Here is a 19,323-nt window from a genome sequence, read left to right as displayed (position 1 = left end):
CCCTCTGCCCCCCTGGGTCTCTTCCTTCCGGGATTCTTCGGACGCTGAGCCCCCGGACTCTCCTGTCTCCTTGTGCTGGGCTTTAGGACCCGGCTCTCTTTCCGGGCTGCCTACTGCGCCTCCTTCCTGTGCATTTGAACTTGGCGCGCGCGCCCAACCTTCCACCTTCCGTCTAACCGTTTCTTCGCTCCCAGATGGAGGTGTGGCCACCCCTGACTCGTGCCCTCCCTCCTGCTGTGAGCTGCCAGCGCTTGCCCCCTGGCTCCTTTCCTCTTCCCTGCTCTCTGGCGGTGACGCTGGACCCGATCTCCAACTGCTCTCCTCTGATTCCCCTCTGGCTCTATCTCCCTGGGGTGCCCCCCTAAACTCCCCCCTTGCCTTGGCCACTGGTGCTCCTTTCTGTGAATCCTCCGACTCACTGGAGAGACTCGGAGATCTCGGGTCGTCGTCATCGCTCATCCTTTCTTCTGCCTCCTCCCCTTCGCTCTCTGTTTCCTCCCTTGCCCTTGCCTCTGCTCCTGAACCCCTGACATCCATCCCCCCCTCGAAGCCCCCCACTCCCCCTTCCCCTCCTTCCGGTGCTGGAGCTGGGTGCTGCTGCGTCAAGGAGACGAATGTCGGGTACCGTTCGGTTCCCGTAGCGGGCCTCCCTCCGAAGTCTTCCGGTTCTTCCTCCCTTCTCTCGTCGACGACGGTCACCTCTGCTTCCATCTCTGTGCCGCCGTGCTCGAAACCTGGATCGTCCCCGAAAATGTCCATGTCCGTCTCTCCCTCGCTTCCTCCAGGCGGCGTTGCTCGGCCTGGACCTTCTTGCCACTTCCTGCGCCACTGTTCCTCTGGTTTGTCGTCCCACCAATACGAGGGTTCTGAGGCAGATCCCGAGGGCGACCCCTCCGGGGAACGGACGTCTCGTATCGGGTCCTCGTCAGAGTCGAACCCCCGGAACGTGCTGCCCGAAAGCGTGGGTGTGAAAAGCCAGTCGTCGAAAAAGTCTGCTGGCATCGGTCTATGTGGGAAGAGGGCATGAAACTCGTCTTTGAGCAGAGGTTCATCCAAGGCGTAGTCCGGCACCCAACTGTTCGCACTGGCCGGGGTGCCCTCCCTGGCGAGAAAGTATTCTACCCCTTCTTCCCCCCATCTGGAATCCAAAATCTCTGTGACTTCGTTGATGCGCTCCTTCTGTGCCACTCCTGCGTGCCCTGTTCTGTCTCTGGCCGGACTCTGCGCCGTTCCGGGTTCCTGAAACCTGTGCGGTGCCTTGTAGGGAGTGAGCACCGATCTGTGGAATACCGGATGCATTCTGGAACCCTCCGGAAGCGCCAGCCTGAAGGCCACCGGGTTGACCTGCTCTTCGACTTGATAGGGCCCCAGTTGCTTATGCCCTAGTTTCTTCTTGGCCAACGACCTGGCCGGCACTGCGTGGGCTGCTAACCAGACCCAGTCCCCCACGCGTAGCTCTTCGCCAACCCTTCTGCGTTTGTCCGCTTGTACCTTGTATGCGTGCTTGGCCAGCTCCAGGTGGCGCCTCAGCTGATCGTGGACTTTCTGCAGTTCCGACGCGAACGCATCTGCCGTCTGCGGCTCCCCTTCCCCCAGCCTTTCCAGTCCCGGGAAGGTTCTGGGGTGCCTCCCGTTGTTGGCGAAGAACGGTGTGACCCCCGTGGACACGTGCTTCGTGTTGTTGTAAGCGAACTCGGCGAGCGGCAGGTAATCCACCCACGTCGCAGGCTGTTGATTTGCATAGCACCTCAAGTACTGCTGCATGATGGCATTGACCCGCTCTGCTTGCCCGTTGGTTTGCGGGTGTCTCGCCGACGCCAGGTTGATCTTGACGTTCAGGAAGCCCATCAGCCGCTGCCAGAAATTTGAGATGAACTGCCGCCCCCGGTCAGACAGAATAGACCGTGGCAGACCGTGAACCTTGAACACGTGGTCTATGAACAGTTTGGCGGTTTGTTCCGCCGTGGCCACCTTCGCACACGGAATGAAATGTGCCATCTTGGAGAACAAGTCCACCACCACCAGCACTGCCGTCTTGCCCCTCGAGCTGGGCAGATCCGTGACAAAGTCCAGGGCCACCCTCTCCCAAGGTTCGGCCGGAGTTTGCAGCGGTTCCAACAGTCCGGCCGGCGGTCTAAGCACTGGCTTCGCCCTCTGGCAGGTGTCACATCTCGCCACGTAGTCCGCGACCTCCCTTCTCATTCCAGGCCACCAGAAATCCCTGGCTACTAGTTCCACCGTCTTCTCCTTGCCGAAGTGCCCTGCAGTGGGCGCGTCGTGCAGCTGCTGCAGCACCTTGGCGCGAAGTTCGTCTCCCGGCACGTAGATGGCCCCTTTACGGATGAGCAATCCATCTCTTAGCTGGAAACCGTCGGCCGCTGCTTTGCCCCTTTGCACCTCTGAGATCTTTGCTTGCGCGAAGGAGTCCCCTTGCAACGCTCGTCGCACCGCCTCCAGATCCACGGTTGCCGCGGCGCACGCCCACACTGTTGGTGCGAAGATGTGCATGGCGGCCGCTGGCGTTGCTTCCTCCAGATACTGTGGCTTGCGGGAGAGAGCGTCCGCCATGATGTTGGTGTCCCCCGGGACATACTCTATTCGGAAGTCGAAGTTCGCAAAGAACTCAGCCCAACGTATCTGCCTTTGGTTCAGGAACTGTGCCGTGCGCCAGTGCTCTAGGTTCTTGTGGTCCGTGCAAACTTGCACCGTGTGCTTGGCGCCGATCAGAAAGTGCCTCCACGCCTTGAACGCTGCATGAATGGCCAGCAACTCCCTGTCCCATATGGTGTAGTTCTGCTCGGACTTGCTGAGCTTCCTGGAGTAAAACGCTCCCGGTCGCCACACCCCCTGCGGGTCTTTCTGCAGCAGGACCGCCCCCACGGCTCTGTCCGAGGCGTCAGTCTCCACCCTCATCGGCTTGCTGGGGTTGACATGAAGCAGCTGCTCTTCCGACGCGAAGAGACGCTTGAGTGCCTGAAAGGACTGTTCCGCCTGCTCTGTCCAAATGAACTTCTTTTTCTTGGAGCTAAGCGTGTCAGTGATGGCCGCCGTCTGCATAGCGAAGCCCTTGATAAACTTGCGATAGAAGTTCGCAAAGCCGACAAACCGTTGGACCTCCTTCCGGTTGCGCGGGCTCTTCCAATCCAACACCGCTCGAACCTTGGCGCTGTCCATGGCGAGCCCCTTGTCAGACAGCTTGTAGCCCAGAAAATCCACCTCCGTCACGTCAAATTGGCACTTCTCCAGCTTGGCGTAGAGCCTATGGTGCTTCAGCCTGTTCAGTACTTCCTTGACGTGTTTGTCATGCTCCTGTTGCGACTCCGAAAAGATCAGGATGTCATCTAAGAAACAGACGCACGTCTTGTAGAGAAGTCCCGCCAACACGTGATGCATGAATGCTTGAAAAACGTGGGAGCCATTTTGCAATCCAAAAGGCATAACTCTATATTCGTAGGTCCCCAGTGGCGTGAACATGGCTGTTTTCCACTCGTCTCCCTCCCGCATGCGAATGAGGTTGTACGCACCTCGCAGATCCAATTTGGTGAACACTCTGCCCTTCCGCACCTTTGCGAGGAGGTCGTCAATTCGGGGCATGGGGAAGTCCGACGGCTTAGTCACACTGTTCAAGATCCTGTAATCCACTACGAGCCTCTTTTGGGGCGTATCCCGCTTCTTAACGAAGAACACCGGGCTGCCTCCCACCGCCTTGGACTCTCGGATGAAACCGCGCTCCAAATTATGATCTATGAACTCCTTGAGTTCTTGCAGCTCGTCCTCTGACATGGAATACAGTCTCCCCTTAGGCAGCGCCGCCCCTGGCAGCAGGTCAATCTTGCAGTCATATGGCCTGTGAGGGGGTAGCCTGTCTGCCTCCTTCTCGCAGAAAACTTCCAAAAATTCTGCGTACTTGTGGGGAATCGCTTGCAGCGTGCCTAGCAGTAGCTGTGACTCCTCTTCCTCTCCTTCCTGCCTGGGCACGATGCAGTGTTCAGCACAAAAGGAAGAGCCGAAGGTCAGCTGCCTCTGGTACCAAGCCAGCGTTGGGCTGTGTTTGTCCAGCCAACTCATGCCCAACACAATGGGCGTGTCCGACAATTGAGTGACGTTGAAGCTGATGACTTCTTGGTGATTCCCAAGTCGCATCACCATCGGTGGCGTCTGCTGCACCACTTGCCCTCCTAGCAGCTCCCTGCCATCCACCGTGACCACCTGCAGGGGCAGTGTGGCCGGCAGCAACTGTATAGCATGCTGGTTGACGAAGTCCTGCCCCATAAAGTCCGCATTGCTGCCTGAGTCAATGGTGATTGGCACGTCCATGGTGATGCCATTGGGCAGCTGGAGCGACGCGGTGAGCCTCACCACTGGTTTGGGCGGGAGGGGGTTCACGGGCTGTAAAATCTCTGGGGACTGCATCATTAATACGTCTGGCTGGGCCCCAGTGCCTCTTCCTCCAGCCAGACAGCGTCGTTTCCCTGCTGTGGTTCTCCTTGCTGCGTTGCTGCAGTCGCCATTGCTGAGGCTGCAGTGAGCTTGTGGAGCCTCTGGGGACACTCTTTCGCCATATGCCCTGGCTCCTCACAGACGTAACACTTCCTGTTCCCTCTAGGAGGCTTCGCTTTCACTGCTGCTGGTGCTAGGGCTCTGGCTGCTGACTGAGCCCTGGCACCTCCAACCTCCATCGGTTCAGCTCCTCCCCCTGGCGGAGGCGTGGATTGCGTACGTGCTGCTTCTCTGGGAAAGAAGGAGGAGCCCCTGGCTGGTTCGCGCCCTCCACGCCCTTCGTCCCTGCTCCACGGACGTCCTTCCAGCCGTACCCCCACTGCCAGCGCCCTCTGCACGACCTCCTGGGTGGTCCGGGGTCTCTCCCCCCTCGCAATCTCATCTTTTACAGAGCTGTTTAGTCCCTCCCAGAAAAGGTCTCTTACAGGGGTCGCATCTCTGTCCCATTCTAGGGCACTGGCCAAGGCGAAAAAGCGGGCATGGTACTGCCGTACGCTGGCCCTTCCCTGCTTCAGTCCATGAATCTGTTGCCGAGCAAGATCCACGTCAATGCTTGATAAAAAACACGCATCCATCGCTTTAATAAAGGCATTCGCATTTTGGAGCGCCGGATCGTTATCCCTCCATAAATTGCGCAGCCATGCTCTGGCATCCCCATGCAAATAAGACATGATGAACCCCACTTTCTCTTGCTCATCTCTAAAATCTTTACTCAGCAGTTGCAGTGCACACAGTACGTCTGCTTTAAAATTGGGATACTGTTGCAGGTTCCCATCGAAGTGAGAGACCAGACCGCCTGTGCGTCTCCCCAACCCAATCCCCTCTGGTTTGGGTGTCTGTTGCCCTTGCTTCGTAAGCACTTCCAACCTGACCTGGAGATCCCTGTAGGCGGCAGCTGCGTCCTCCTCTCTCTTCCTGGATGCGAGAGCCTCGGCATTCAGCTGTGACACTGCTTCTCTGAGTTCCGCTATCTGCTGTTCAGCCGTCATGTCGGCTGCCGTTCGTGAGCTCACTAGTAGGCACCTGCTTCTCTCCTCTCCTCGAGGGTGTAGATGCCCACAATACGAGAGACGGAGCTTACTGTCAGGGTTGCTTCAAGATCCTAGCTCACAGAGGATCACGCTAGCCAACGGTCATTAAGTAAAAGTCTTTATTGAGTTACAGTTTCCATTCTCAAGCTGCTGCGTGCAACCCTACGTCTAGTAGCTAGATCGGCGAAGCTCCGTCTGAATCTCCGCCCCTCGTACACCAACTTAATATCCTAGCCCTGCTCCACCTTTTCCGCCTGACTGTTCTTCTCTGGGTCCCTCTGCCCCCCTGGGTCTCTTCCTTCCGGGATTCTTCGGACGCTGACCCCCCGGACTCTCCTGTCTCCTTGCGCCGGGCTTTAGGACCCGGCTCTCTTTCCGGGCTGCCTACTGCGCCTCCTTCCTGTGCATTTGAACTTGGCGCGCGCGCCCAACCTTCCACCTTCCGTCTAACCGTTTCTTCGCTCCCAGATGGAGGTGTGGCCACCCCTGACTCGTGCCCTCCCTCCTGCTGTGAGCTGCCAGCGCTTGCCCCCTGGCTCCTTTCCTCTTCCCTGCTCTCTGGCGGTGACGCTGGACCCGATCTCCAACTGCTCTCCTCTGATTCCCCTCTGGCTCTATCTCCCTGGGGTGCCCCCCTAAACTCCCCCCTTGCCTTGGCCACTGGTGCTCCTTTCTGTGAATCCTCCGACTCACTGGAGAGACTCGGAGATCTCGGGTCGTCGTCATCGCTCATCCTTTCTTCTGCCTCCTCCCCTTCGCTCTCTGTTTCCTCCCTTGCCCTTGCCTCTGCTCCTGAACCCCTGACAGCGTAGTTTAGACTTATTACACTTTGCTTTGCTATTTGTTGGTGAATGAACAAAGAAAGAGAAATCAAAGCTGATTCATCCACCTTCTATTGCGATGGAACCAAAACACCGATGCATGAATTGGGCTGATAACAAACATTTCAGTCTGCGATTTCTGGGTGAATGTGCATTCTAACCCCAAAAACACCAATTTGAAATAACCCCAATCAGAGCTTTAACATCTACTTTTATGCAGATGGAACCCAAAACGCCTTTTTGCTTTGGTTGGGGCGATTCTGGTGCACACCGAAAAAACACCATGCGAATTGAAATCAAACCTTATTCGTCTTCTTTCTACGCATATGAAAGTGAAAAGAGGGTGTTTTGTTATTTTGGTCTCATTACATACCTTTTGCGATTTCTGGGTTAATGTTGCATAAACACCAAAGAACACAACTTGAAATAAGCGAAATCCAAGATTCTTCTTTCTATGTAGTTGGAACGCAAAGCAACCTCTTTTGCCTAGTTTAGACTTATTACACTTTGCTTTGCTATTTGTGGGTGAATGAACACCGATAGCACAATTAAAGCTTGTTCGTCCTCTTTCTATTGAGATGGAACCAAAACACCTATGCTTGATTTGGGCTGATAACAAACATTTAACTCTGCGGTTTTTGGGTGAATGTGCATTCTATCCCCCAAAACAACAATTGGAAATAAGCCCATCATCTGATTATTATTATTATTATTATTATTATTATTATTTTGTAAACTTTAAAAAAAGAAGCCAGGGCCATTTGATAATAATCTGCCAAAATAAAAGTTAGCAACCAGAGGCAGCTAGCTTTAATGGTCGTATCGGATCTTCTTCTCCATCTTTTTCAAATATTTCTAATCTTTCAACTCTTTCCAATCCTCAGTGGGAAAAGAAAATGAAAGCTCACCTCACCAGTGTTTCTAAGGGACCCAAGCACCTGGAGGTCACAGCATTATGGGTGAAAGGATGTCAGTGGCAAGGAGGCCTGGGACAATGGGCCAGGTGTTTGCATGTGCCCCCCCCCCCCCAGTTCAGCTACAGCCTCCACTGGGTTTTCCAGAAGCCATGCAAGATTTTTCAGCCAAGCAGGTCAAGGCAATGTTATTATTACATTGATTAAACTAATTTTATTAAATTTCTATGACACCCCTCATTGGGGGATCATATGCTTGTTTCACCTCTGCACTCTAAGTTATGGGTGGCCTTTCTCTCTTGCCAGCATTGAAAACAAAAAATGCCCAGTTTGAAATTATTATTATAATTATTATACATTTATTTGTACCCTGCCTTTTCCCCTGATGGGGACCCAAGGCAGTTTACGGATGAAAAGAAGACAAGCTAAAACCTGGGTGGGGGATCTACAATTAAAAAGCAATTAAACACTGATAGAATTAAAACTGTGTGTGTATACATATAAAAATCTTGTAAAACCAAATAATGGCAATAAAAACAGCACAGCAGAAGCCCTTTCATTAAAAGCACATTTTTATTTTATATTGATGTATACTTCGCTAATTGTAGAGTTGGAAGGGACCCCAAGGGTCATGCAGGAATCTTTCACGCAACATGGGACTCAAACCCATGAGTCTTGGTCAAAATTTTAGGCCTTTATAGTGCAATCCTATACATATTCTCTCAGAAGTTCTTTGAAGTTCAGTGAGTTTGATTCCCAGGTAAGTGCATAGCCCCGCAGCCTTCCAGCAAAGGCTCCTCAGTGTGTTGGAATTTATTGTTACAATATGAGCTTATCGCAGTTGCAGACAGCCAGTTTGTTGACATCATGTGATATGGCTAGCTGTGGGAAAGAAGCTTCCCGGAAGTTCACAGGCTGGAAAAGTCTTTGTGAAGAGTGTAATATGAGACCTTCCTCTTGCGTATGTACAGGAAGTCTCTCTCTCGTTTGCTGGATTTTGAAGTGAACGGACATGTTTTCTGTAGTGCTGCAAAGTCAGAAATAAAGGATGTAAACAGACGTTTCTGACTATCTCTTTTCCCTGCCAGGGAAGCAGGAGGGAGGGGGTGTGCATTTCCCACGCTGGGAAGTGTCGCCTATTGAGACCTAGCCTGGATCCTGCGGGGATTGCAGCCAGGGAGGTCACCGGACACCAAGCCGGGAGCCTGGGAGAGTTGCCAGCTTCTCCCGAAGAAGGAGGCTTGTTTCCAACATTTATATATATATATATATAGAGAGAGAGAGAGAGAGAGAGAGAGACAGAGAGAGAGAGAGAGAGAGAGAGAGAGAGAGAGAGAGAGAGAGAGTTGTAAAGTATTTTGTACTTCTTTGATTTTACCAACTGAGGGATTGATATAAGCACAAAAGGCCTTATGATCTTCAGATGGACAGCAACTCCGTTGAACCTGTGTGAGTGGTGGAATCTAAAAAATGAAAACACTTTAAAAAAAAAAAGGTGTTTTGAAGAATATATTGAATTTGCCATAACCTCACAATTGCCATCTAGTGTCACATTTGTATAATGCACCTTAAACACTTCAAATGTTATATTTGCAGCCGTAGAGTTGACTCTGGTGTCCTGGGCAGGGGTGGTTGGGATCCCAGGGTAAATATAAGGCGCAAGATCTTCTAGCACCACAAGTTTTTGCATGCAGTGGTCTCTATGATAAGCCAGTCATGTGTTGTGCTGAGACTTATAGTTTAGGGGCAAACTACAGTTCCCATGATTCTTGGGGGGTGGAGTCATGTACTGTAATGTTATGCCATGTCCACAGCCACTAACCGCAACAAAGAGGAATACTTTCTGGTGAATTTTCCTTAAATTGTCTCTTCTCAATTATATTTTTAGCATTTCTCCTGAAAATTTTTTATTGATTTGACATTTGTTTTAAATACAGAACGTAATCTGCATTTCATCCAGTGTTTAATCCAGAAGCTGGCCAGTTTGGTGGAAAGATTAGCAGAGCAAATATTAGCACTGCTCGATCCAAGGAATATTTGGAGGCTTTTAAACCAAGCCCGGTCAGAGAGCAGATACTGTACGGTGTGAAAACCCCTATGAAGAAAAAGAGAAAGGTCAGAGCACTTTCCATTGGGAGTTTCCCAGTTTGGGAGAGAGCAGGAAAGCAAAGGTCTTTTTGTAGTCCAACCCTCTGCAAGGGAAGAATCTTTTTGCCCCTCAAACCCAGGTCTTTGAGATGGAAAGTCTCCTGCTCTACAGACTGAGCTTTCGCAGTGATTTTCGGCGTCTGGGCATGCGCAGAAGCAATTTCCAGAGCCGCAGACACACACAGATGCGATTTCTGTGGGAGTGATCTGGCCCATGGCCTTGCCAACCCCTGGGTTAGGGTTAGGATTTTGTTAGGGGTAGGGTTCCCTTCTTGCCAGGGAACTCTGGGAACATGGGGCTCAAAGGATGGCCCTGAGATTAAGAGTCTTGTGCTCTGCCCAATGAGCTATATGGATTGATTTAAATAACAAACACTATTTTTTATTATTTAATAATTTACAGTGATGTAAAATAAAGGGCAATATAAATAAATAAATAAATAAATAATCCCTCAACTGCCAAAACAAATGGTCTTGTAGCACTGTAAAAACTAACAGATTTTGGGGAAACTTTTTTAAGAGGGGGCCTTGGTGAGTGCTAAGAGGGTGCCATGGAGTCCACGTGCCACCCTGGGAACCTCAGTCTGGACCCTAATGATGAAGCGAATCACCAGTCCCTAAATAATGGGAACACCATATGTAACATTAACCCCACAAGAGAGGTTGGTCTTTGTTCTCGGCTGGGAGCAGAGCGATTGAGAGAGTGAGGAGGTGCAGGCACAGTAGGTGAGAGATCCTCCCAGGTTGTCCTTGTTACAGTTCAAAGGCCTGGGACGTGCCTCCTTCGCATCCAGCTCACCAAGGCCACTTTGCACGACACCCACCTCCCAAAGAAGAGAATTACAGAGTCTCATGTGCCTTCCATTTCGGGAGAAACTTCTCAAAGGAATATTTGCTCCCTTACAGGTTAACGGGTGACCTCTCCCTTCTGTTTTAGCTGATTCTGGAAAAACAAAACACTATGGGTAAAATTTTCTGTCCTGGATTGTTGATATTCTCCTGTGTTTTGGCAGGTGAGCTCGTCAGAGTGTTAAATAAATTTATCCCAGCAACACAAATGAGGGATGTGGTTATTTAGCAAACGCAGGGGAGTTTTCCTATTTGTTCCTATTTCCTATTTGTTCTTTGACTGTTTGTGCATTAAATTGTGCAAAGATGTGATTTCTCCAGGCCAATGAGACATGGCCTGGAGAATGTGGATGGAGGAAAGTTTTTCTCCCTCTCATAATGGTAGAACTCATGGAGCTGGACGCTGGAAGATTCAGGACACATCAAAGAAAGGAAGTACTTCTTTACAAAGCGCACATTATGGAACTCCCTGCCACAAGAGGCAGTGGTGGCCACCAACTTGCAACTTCCGCTCAGGATTTTCCCCAGGGTAAGCCCCATTTCAGCCAGCATACTTTGCACCCTCCTCAAATGCTTTGGCCTGGTTGGGAGGTTTCCTGGTAACCGCCTCCCTTCCGGTGGTGCCAATGTTCCCCTGGCCTCGAATGCCCCCTTGACCGGTCACCGCAACCCCGTTCATCTCCACTGTCGCCACAGTCCTCGGTGCGGGCAGGGGCGACGCAGCTGCTTGGCAGGCACGGCTTGCCTGGGGTGCAGCTCCAGGGACTTGGAAATGTTGGGACGGTTAATGAGTTGCCTCCAAGCAATCTATCTGGTTGGTCAGGTTTTGGGGAGGCGGAAAATAAAGCTTTACTTTGGGGGCCACAGTTCATGAACTACACGTTGTCCAGTGCCACACTCGCCACCGAGGAGAAGGTCACCTGCGCTCTTGACATGCTCCAGATAAGGAGCCGGCCGGGGAGGGCGAGGAGCCCAAGACCTAACTGGAAAGCACTGTGGACTCTTCCGGTGTAGGCCAGCAGGGGGCGCCAGGTGCCTGAGGATGAGGCAGGGCTTCGCCACAGGGGACAATGTGGTTGCCGTGGCTCAGCTCCACAGGGAAGCTTCCGTTGAGTCCTGCACAGGAAGGGTGGAGGGGTGAGGAACCAGGCGTCATCTAGCCTGGCCCCTGCAGGTGGGAACCATAGTTATATAAACAGAGGAGATGGGACCCGGGGGTCATCTAGCCTGACCCCTGCGAGAATTGCAGAATGACATCTCATCTCAACTGCTCTCATTTTTATCAGTCAGCTGCCAGGAATCCCAAAGGGGGACGGGAAGCAGGGCATCAGTAAATTTCATGATAAGAATGGTATTTCATTATGCTGGCCCTACCAGGCGGGTCAGTGGTCTGGAAATCAATAAATAATAATTATATGATAGCACCACGATATGTCCTGCAGCTTAGAAATGTACGGAATTACGACAACTGTGCCTGGTGGCATTTCCTCCACACAGGGAAAAAGGCCAAGTACATGGCTCTGCTCCTGTTGGTTTTCCGACCAGTGCCCCAAGCTTACCTTTCTCAGCCATACTGTACCAGGTGCGGAGTTCACAGGCTGTGGCTGCGTCACTCATGGTCAGAGAGCGGAGTCAGGCGGCTTGGTTCGCTGCTCCGAGGTGCTCATGTACCAGCCTGGTTGGGGGGTGCCAGGTCAAAGGGGTGCTCTAACTGCTAAGCAATGCTTCTCTGCCTTTCAAATGAAGCAAGTTTACCCTGGTCGGTGCCCAGAATGTGGTTGAAGGGGGAGTCGGGGCCGCACACCCAGCCTCTGCCCCACCCTGGGCACCACCAGTACCCAGACATGCTTACGTCCTCCCAGCTGCAGGCGGTGCCTTCAAAGTCGCAGGCCAAGGTGACACTTGGCGGTTCCAGCCCATTCCGGTAGCCTAGAAGGAGAAGGAATCAGGCGCCCTGAGCAAGCTACAGTTCCCAGAATTCAGGACACCAAGTGATGTTCCTCCCATGAGCTACAGTTCCCAGAGTTCCCTAGAAAAAGAAATGGGCTTGGGAACTAGATCTGTCAAGGGATTCGCAACCCTCAACACCCAGAGCAAGCAATAGTTCCCATGGTGCTTTGGGGAACATCGTGGGAACTGTAGTTTGTTCTGTTTCCCAAAGAGACCCTCTCAGAGTTATAACTCCCAGAGTTCCCTTGGGAAAGGTTGTGCAGAATATTCTCTCCCCCCATAGGAAACTACAGTTCCCAGGGTGCTTTGAGAGATGCCGTGATGGGTTAAATACTATCTGCGAGGGGAATTGAAGCACATCTCCCTGATTCCTTTGGTGACGCCAAAACTAGTGTCAATGGATCTTGTCAGAGCAATCCCAGCAGTCGCAGGCAAAGTTGCAGGCGCCAGCACTTGGCTTCCTGGAGGCGGCCCAGCTAAGAAATGGAGGCCCAGCTAGGAAAAAAAAGGGGGAAGTGCCATTAAAAGGAGAGTAACAGTGAGAGAGATAGGGAGCATGGGAGACATGGAAGGGGCATCAAGAGGCATCTAGTCCAACCCACTGAAAGGAAGCTCAGAGCTATAATTCCCAGGACTTCTTTGGGAAATGAAAGAGGGAAGAGAGAGAAATAAAAAGCATAGAGAGAGGGATGGGATTCACAGCCCCCCCCTCCCTCACCCCAGCCCAGCAGGGCACCCCTCAGGCGCGCCGTCCTCACAGCAGCACCCAGCAGGCCTTCGCCCCCACCTTATCTGCAAGCCGGCAGGGTGAGGGGGGCCAAAGGTTGGCAGGGCGGAGGCCCCTGTACCCCAAAAGGCGCCCAGGGGGACAGAAGCCTACCTTGTGGGGCTACCCTGGCCTCCTAGGCGCTTCTTCTCTCGGGTGGAGCCTCCCGTGCCAGTGGCAGTCTACCTGGGCAGCTCCTGAAGGAGCTTAGCGCTCAGGGAAATGCTGCAAGGAAGAAAAGGAGGAGGAGAATAAGGATAATACTGAGGATAATGATAACAGCAGCAGCAGCAGCAACAACAAACCAGAGAAAGGCCAAGGCCCCTAAGGCACTGTTGGAACTCCTCCCTGAGGGGATGGGGGGGCTCCACCCTTCCTTCTCCACAGGGACCCCTAACGTCTCCTGGGACCCCTCAAGAGATGAGGCGCCCACCTCACAAGGGAGACCAGTGCCACAAAATGGCCAGGCTAGGCCCAACTGCCCTCAACCAATATGGCGGTGGTGGCATGTCTTCATTTGCCTCTCCTCTGGTGGCGCCTCTTTCCGGTCACTCTGCCTTCATCCAAAATGGCCTCCTAGGACCCCTAGGACACGTGCACAGCAGCAACATCAACAATAAAAACAGCAGCAGCAGCAAACAAACATTTGTGAGCCAAAATGGCGACGGAGGTAGCAGCCTAGCCAGAACCTCCTGCCTTCAATTAAGCTTTTAATTAGGTTTTAGCCATCTTCTGGCCCTATGTTTATATTTTTAGTTGTCATTTTGTTTTCTTTGCTTTTAGCCTAATGGTTTATTGTTTTAATGTTTTATTATCTACTGTTTTAATGTTTTATTATCTACTGTTTTATGGCTCAATTCGATTTAGCGTAAGAAGGAACACTAAAGAAGGTAGACTGCAGTCTTTGCAACTAACACACAGCTTTCATCCATTGAACATAAGGTCCAGTCATGGCCGACTCTGAGATTGCGCACTCCTCTCGCTTTATTGGCCGAGGGAGCCGGCGTACAGCTTCCGGGTCATGTGGCCAGCATGACTAAGCCACATTTGGCAAACTAGAGCAGCGCACTGAAACACCATTTACCTTCCCGCTGGAGCAGTACCTATTTATCTTACTTGCACTTTGACATGCTTTCAAACTGCTAGGTTGGCAGGAGCAGGGACCGAGCAACGGGAGCTCACCCCGCTGCTAATTATGCCTGCTAGAAGGAAAAAACGAGGCATTAAGAGCCAAAACAGCATATCATATTTTTCACTCTGTAAGACGCACCAGACCACAAGTTTTTGGAGGAGGAAAACAAGAAAAAAAATATTCTGAATCTCAGAAGCCAGAACAGCAGGAGGGATCGCTGTGCGTGAAAGAAGCAATCCCTCTTGCTGTTCTGGCTTCTGGGATAGCTGCGCAGCCTGCATTCGCTCCATAAGACGCACACACATTTCCCCTTACTTTTTAGGTCGGAAAAAGTGAGTCTTATAGAGCAAAAAATACGGTAATTGGGACTCACAATTCCTCCAACGCAGAGAAGCGGCAGAAAGCCAACACCTTCATTCCTAGCTCGGAAACAGAGCAAATTGTGAGTAATGTTGCTGGGGGAACCCTCCCCCACTCTAAGAAGGAAGGAGATGATCCGACCCCTCCCCCCTTTCAAGGAGGGAAGGAGATGATTTCACCCAGAAAACAGGAGTAGGAGGGATCCCCCCCATCCCAAATGCTGACCCACCCATGTCTTTAGAACAAGACAAATAGAGGAACTTGTTTCCAGCAGATTCCAGATATATACCCTTACCAAGAGATTTATATGATGTCAGCAGAAACTATGGTCTAATTAGTTCTTCAAAGACTGAATGAAATTTTCACCAAAATAACTAATTGTCAGGGGTTCATTAGCAGAGAGACAGGAAAGGGAGGGATTGGAGACCGAGGGAGAGGAATCCGAGGGAGAGGTCAGCGATGATAGCCATCCGAGGTCTCTAAGTCTCTCCAGCGAATCAGAGGATTCACAGAAAGGGGCTCCCGTGGTCAGAGCTAGGGGGTTGCCAGAGGGAACACCCCAGGAAGGAGGGGCCAGAGGGGACTCAGAGAGCAGCAGCTGGAAATCGGGACCAGCTTCCCCACCGGAGAGCAGTAAGGGGGAGGAGTCCCAAACATCGGCAGCAGGCAGCCTTCCGTCAGCGGAAGGACATGAGTCAGGGTTAGCCACGCCTGCATCAGAGAGCGAGGTAACGGTCAAAAGGAAGGTCAGGGGCAGCGCGCGCGCGCCAAGTTCAAATGTACAAGAGGGGGGCGCAATGAGCAGCCCGGAGAGGGAGCCGGGTCCTAAAGCCCGGCGAAGAGAGGGGGAGGAGTCCGAAGGGTCCGCTTCCGAGGCGTCCAGGAAGGAAGGCACCCAGGGGGGTAGTAGGACCCAGAGGAGGAAGGAGAAACGTAGAAGGTGGAGTAAGGCTAGAGTCTTAAACTGGTGTACAGGGGGCGGAGACTCAGACGAGGCTTCGCTGGTCTAGGGTCTAGACGTAGAGACGCACGCTAGGGTTCGAAAATGGGAACTAAACTTCAATAAAGACTTTGTACAGTTCTGCTGGCTAGCGTTGGTCTTCTGTGAGCTGAGACCTGGGGGCCGTCTCTGACAGTAAGCCTCGTCTCCCTGTTTCATCGGTTTTCTTCGCCTCAAGCATCGCTGCGGAAGCGAGGCAGGGAGGGCAGAAGACTGGTGCCTTGCGAGCTCACAAGAGTCAGGCGAGATGACTACAGAACAGAAAATAGCTTCCCTGGAAGAAGCGGTGACACAACTCAGCGCTGAAATAATCGCATCCAGGAAGAGAGAGGAAGAAGCGGCAGCTGCCTGCAGAGATCTTCAAGCCAGGTTGGAAGGGCTTGTGAAGCAGGGGCTACCGGGACCCAGATCCGAGGGAATTGGGCTGGGGAAGAGAGGAGGCAGCATTGTATCTCATTTTGATGGGAATTTGCAGCAGTACCCCAATTTCCGAGCAGATGTGCTGTTTGCGCTGCAGCTGCTGGATAGAGACTTTAGAGATGAGCGGGAGAAAGTGGGGTTTATTTTGTCTCATCTGCATGGGGACGCGAAAGCATGGCTGCGCAATCTGTGGAGGGATAATGATCCAGCGCTCCAAAGCGCAGATGCATTCATTAAAGCAATGGACTCCTGTTTCTTATCCAACATAGACATTGACATTGCCCGGAAAGATATATTTGGGCTAAGACAAGGGAAAGCCAGCGTAAGGCAGTATCATTCCCGGTTTTTTGCATTGGTCAACGCGCTGAATTGGGATAAGGATTCTCCGCCAGTTAGAGACCTTTTTTTGGAGGGATTGAACCCACAAATCAAGGATGAGATGGCACGGGGAGAGAGACCCACAACCACTCAGCAAGTGGTTGAAAGAGCGTTGTCGATTGGGGTGAGGCAGGAGGAACGCCCATGGAGCAAAGAAGAAGGGCGTTGGGGACGCACACCAGCGAGAGTGCCCTCCCTCTTGCCTAGAGAGGCAGCACGTGCGCAGTCCACGCCTCCACAGGGAGGGGGCGACGAGCAGATGGAGATTGGCGGTGCTAGGGCTCACTCAGCTACCAGAGCCTTAACACCGGGAGCAGTCAAACCGAAGCTGCCTAGAAGGAACAGGAAGTGCTATATATGTGAGAGTGAAGAGCACATGGCGAAAGAGTGTCCCCAGAGGATCCACAAGCACACTGCAGCGTCAGTGACAGTATTGGAAACAACTCAGCAGAGAGAAACACAGCAGGGAAACGACCAAGTCTGGCTGGAAACGGAGGCACTGGGGCCCAGTCAGACGAGTCAGTGAAGAAGTCCCGAGAGATTTTGCAGCCCACAGACCCCCTCCCGCCCAAACCAGTGGTGCAGCTCACCGCATCGCTCCAGCTGCCCAATGGACTCACCTTAGAAGTGCCTATTACAATTGACTCTGGCAGTAATGCAGACTTTATAGGACTGGAGTTCATTCAACAACACAACGTAGCGTTACTGCCAGCCACGCTGCCCCTGAGGGTTGTCACGGTGGATGGCAGGGAACTGCTAGGGGGGCAGGTGGTGCAGCAGACGCCCCCGATGGTGATGCAAATTGGGAATCACCGGGAGGTCATTAGCTTCAATGTCACCCAACTGTCCGACACGCCTGTAGTATTAGGCATGAGTTGGCTGCACAGGCACAGCCCAGCATTGGCTTGGTACCAGCGCCAACTGACTTTTGGCTCCTCCTACTGTGCAGAACACTGCATTATACCCAGCCCAGAAGGGGAAGAGGAGGACCCGCAGTTACAGTTGGGCACGCTGCAAGCAGTACCCCACAAGTATGCGGAGTTTTTGGAGGTATTCTGCGAGAAGGAGGCGGACAAGCTACCCCCTCACAGACCCTATGATTGCAAGATTGACCTCCTGCCGGGGGCGACGCTGCCAACTGGGAAACTGTACTCCATGTCTGAGGATGAACTGCAAGAACTCAGGGAGTTCATAGATCACAATTTGAAGCGTGGGTTCATCCGGGAGTCGAAAGCGGTGGGAGGCAGTCCCGTATTCTTTGTGAAGAAGCGGGACACGCCCCAACGGAGGCTGGTGGTGGACTTCAGAATTTTAAATTCAAAAACCAAGCCCTCAGCTTTCCCCATGCCCAAGATAGACGACCTGCTCGCGACAGTGCGGAAAGGACGCGTTTTCACCAAGTTGGATCTACGTGGGGCGTACAACCTGATTCGCATGCGCGACGGCGACGAGTGGAAGACGGCCATGTTCACGCCACTGGGCACCTACGAATACAGAGTTATGCCCTTCGGATTACAAAATGGCTCTCACACTTTCCAAGCCTTTATGCATCACGTGCTGGCGGGGCTCCTGTACAAGAAGTGCGTATGCTTCCTGGACGACATCCTGATTTTTTCAGAATCGCGAGAGGCGCACGAGAGGGATGTCAGGGAAGTTCTGCAGAGACTGAAGGAGCACAGGCTGTACGCCAAGCTGGAGAAGTGCCAGTTCGACGTGACGGAGGTGGATTTCCTGGGCTACAAGTTGTCGGACAAGGGGCTCGCCATGGACAGCGCCAAGGTTCGCGCAGTTTTGGACTGGAAAAGCCCACGCAATCGGAAGGAAGTCCAGCGGTTTGTCGGCTTTGCCAACTTTTACCGCAAGTTCATCAAGGGATTTGCCATGCAGACAGCGGCCATCACCGACACGCTCAGCTCCAAGAAGAAGAAATTCATCTGGACGGAGCAAGCGGAGCAGTCCTTTCAGAAACTCAAGCGTCTCTTCGCGTCCGAAGAGCAGCTGCTGCATGTGAATCCCAGCAGACCCATGAGGGTGGAGACAGACGCCTCAGACAGAGCCGTGGGAGCTGTCCTGTTGCAACAAGACCAGCAGGGGGACTGGAGGCCGTGCGCCTTCTACTCGAGGAAGCTCAGCAAGTCGGAGCAGAATTACACTATCTGGGACAGGGAGTTGCTAGCCATACATGCAGCATTCAAGGCATGGAGGCACTTCCTCATCGGAGCCAGACATACAGTGCAGGTCCACACGGACCACAAGAATCTGGAGTACTGGCGCACGGCTAGGTTCCTCAACCAGAGACACATTAGATGGGCAGAGTTCTTCGCGGACTTCGACTTCAAGATAGAGTACATCCCAGGCGACAACAACGTGATGGCGGATGCATTGTCCAGAAAGCCGCAATACCTTGAGGAGGCGGCACCGTCGGCGGCCAAGCACATTTTCGCACCGGAAGCGTGGGCATGCGCGTCGGCAACCGTGGACCTGGACGCCGTACGTCGCGCGCTGCGGGAAGACCCCTTCGCACAGGCCAAGATGGAGGAGGTGCACAGGGCCACAGCGAGGGCCGACAAGTTCCAGATACGCGATGGGTTGCTCCTCCACAAGGGAGCACTCTACGTGCCGGGAGACGACCTCCGCGCAAGGGTCCTGCAGCAGCTACACGACGCTCCCACCGCCGGGCACTTTGGCAAAGAAAAGACTGTCGAACTCGTAGCCAGAGACTTTTGGTGGCCCAAGATGCGGGGGGAAGTAGCGAATTACGTCTCGAGATGTGACACCTGCCAAAGGGCCAAGTCAGTTCACAAACCGCCGGCGGGACTGCTGGAACCGCTGCAGACACCGTCTGAACCGTGGGAGAGGGTGGCCCTGGACTTCGTCACGGATCTGCCCAGCTCGAGGGGAAAGACAGCAGTGCTAGTGGTGGTGGACATGTTTACTAAGATGGCACACTTCATTCCGTGTGCGAAGGTAGCCACGGCAGAGCAGACCGCCAAACTGTTCATAGACCACGTGTTCAAAGTCCACGGTCTGCCACGGTCTATTCTCTCCGACAGG

The 19,323-nt window shown here is 52.7% G+C and overlaps 1 long non-coding RNA gene across 5 annotated transcripts in view; it reads right to left on the bottom strand.

The window, feature by feature from the left end:
- Window positions 1-7,820: 7,820 nt before the first annotated feature.
- The window catches only part of LOC144327721 (uncharacterized), a 75,918-nt gene continuing 64,415 nt past the window's right edge, over window positions 7,821-19,323 (bottom strand). For 4 of the 5 annotated variants that reach the window (XR_013392782.1, XR_013392786.1, XR_013392784.1 and 1 more), the window contains 2 exons: window positions 13,094-13,204; window positions 7,821-12,708 (listed from right to left, as the gene is read on the bottom strand). This is a non-coding gene — a long non-coding RNA (uncharacterized LOC144327721). Of the gene's footprint in view, window positions 12,709-13,093; window positions 13,205-13,412; window positions 14,866-19,323 lie in introns of those variants that run through there. The other variant, XR_013392783.1, reaches the window with a different exon arrangement.

The sequence above is a fragment of the Podarcis muralis genome, chromosome 5 (assembly GCF_964188315.1).
Source record: "Podarcis muralis chromosome 5, rPodMur119.hap1.1, whole genome shotgun sequence".
Lineage (NCBI taxonomy): Eukaryota > Metazoa > Chordata > Lepidosauria > Squamata > Lacertidae > Podarcis > Podarcis muralis.
The sequence above is the reverse complement of the archived record's forward strand: the minus strand, read 5'-3'. Positions and strand labels throughout refer to the sequence as shown.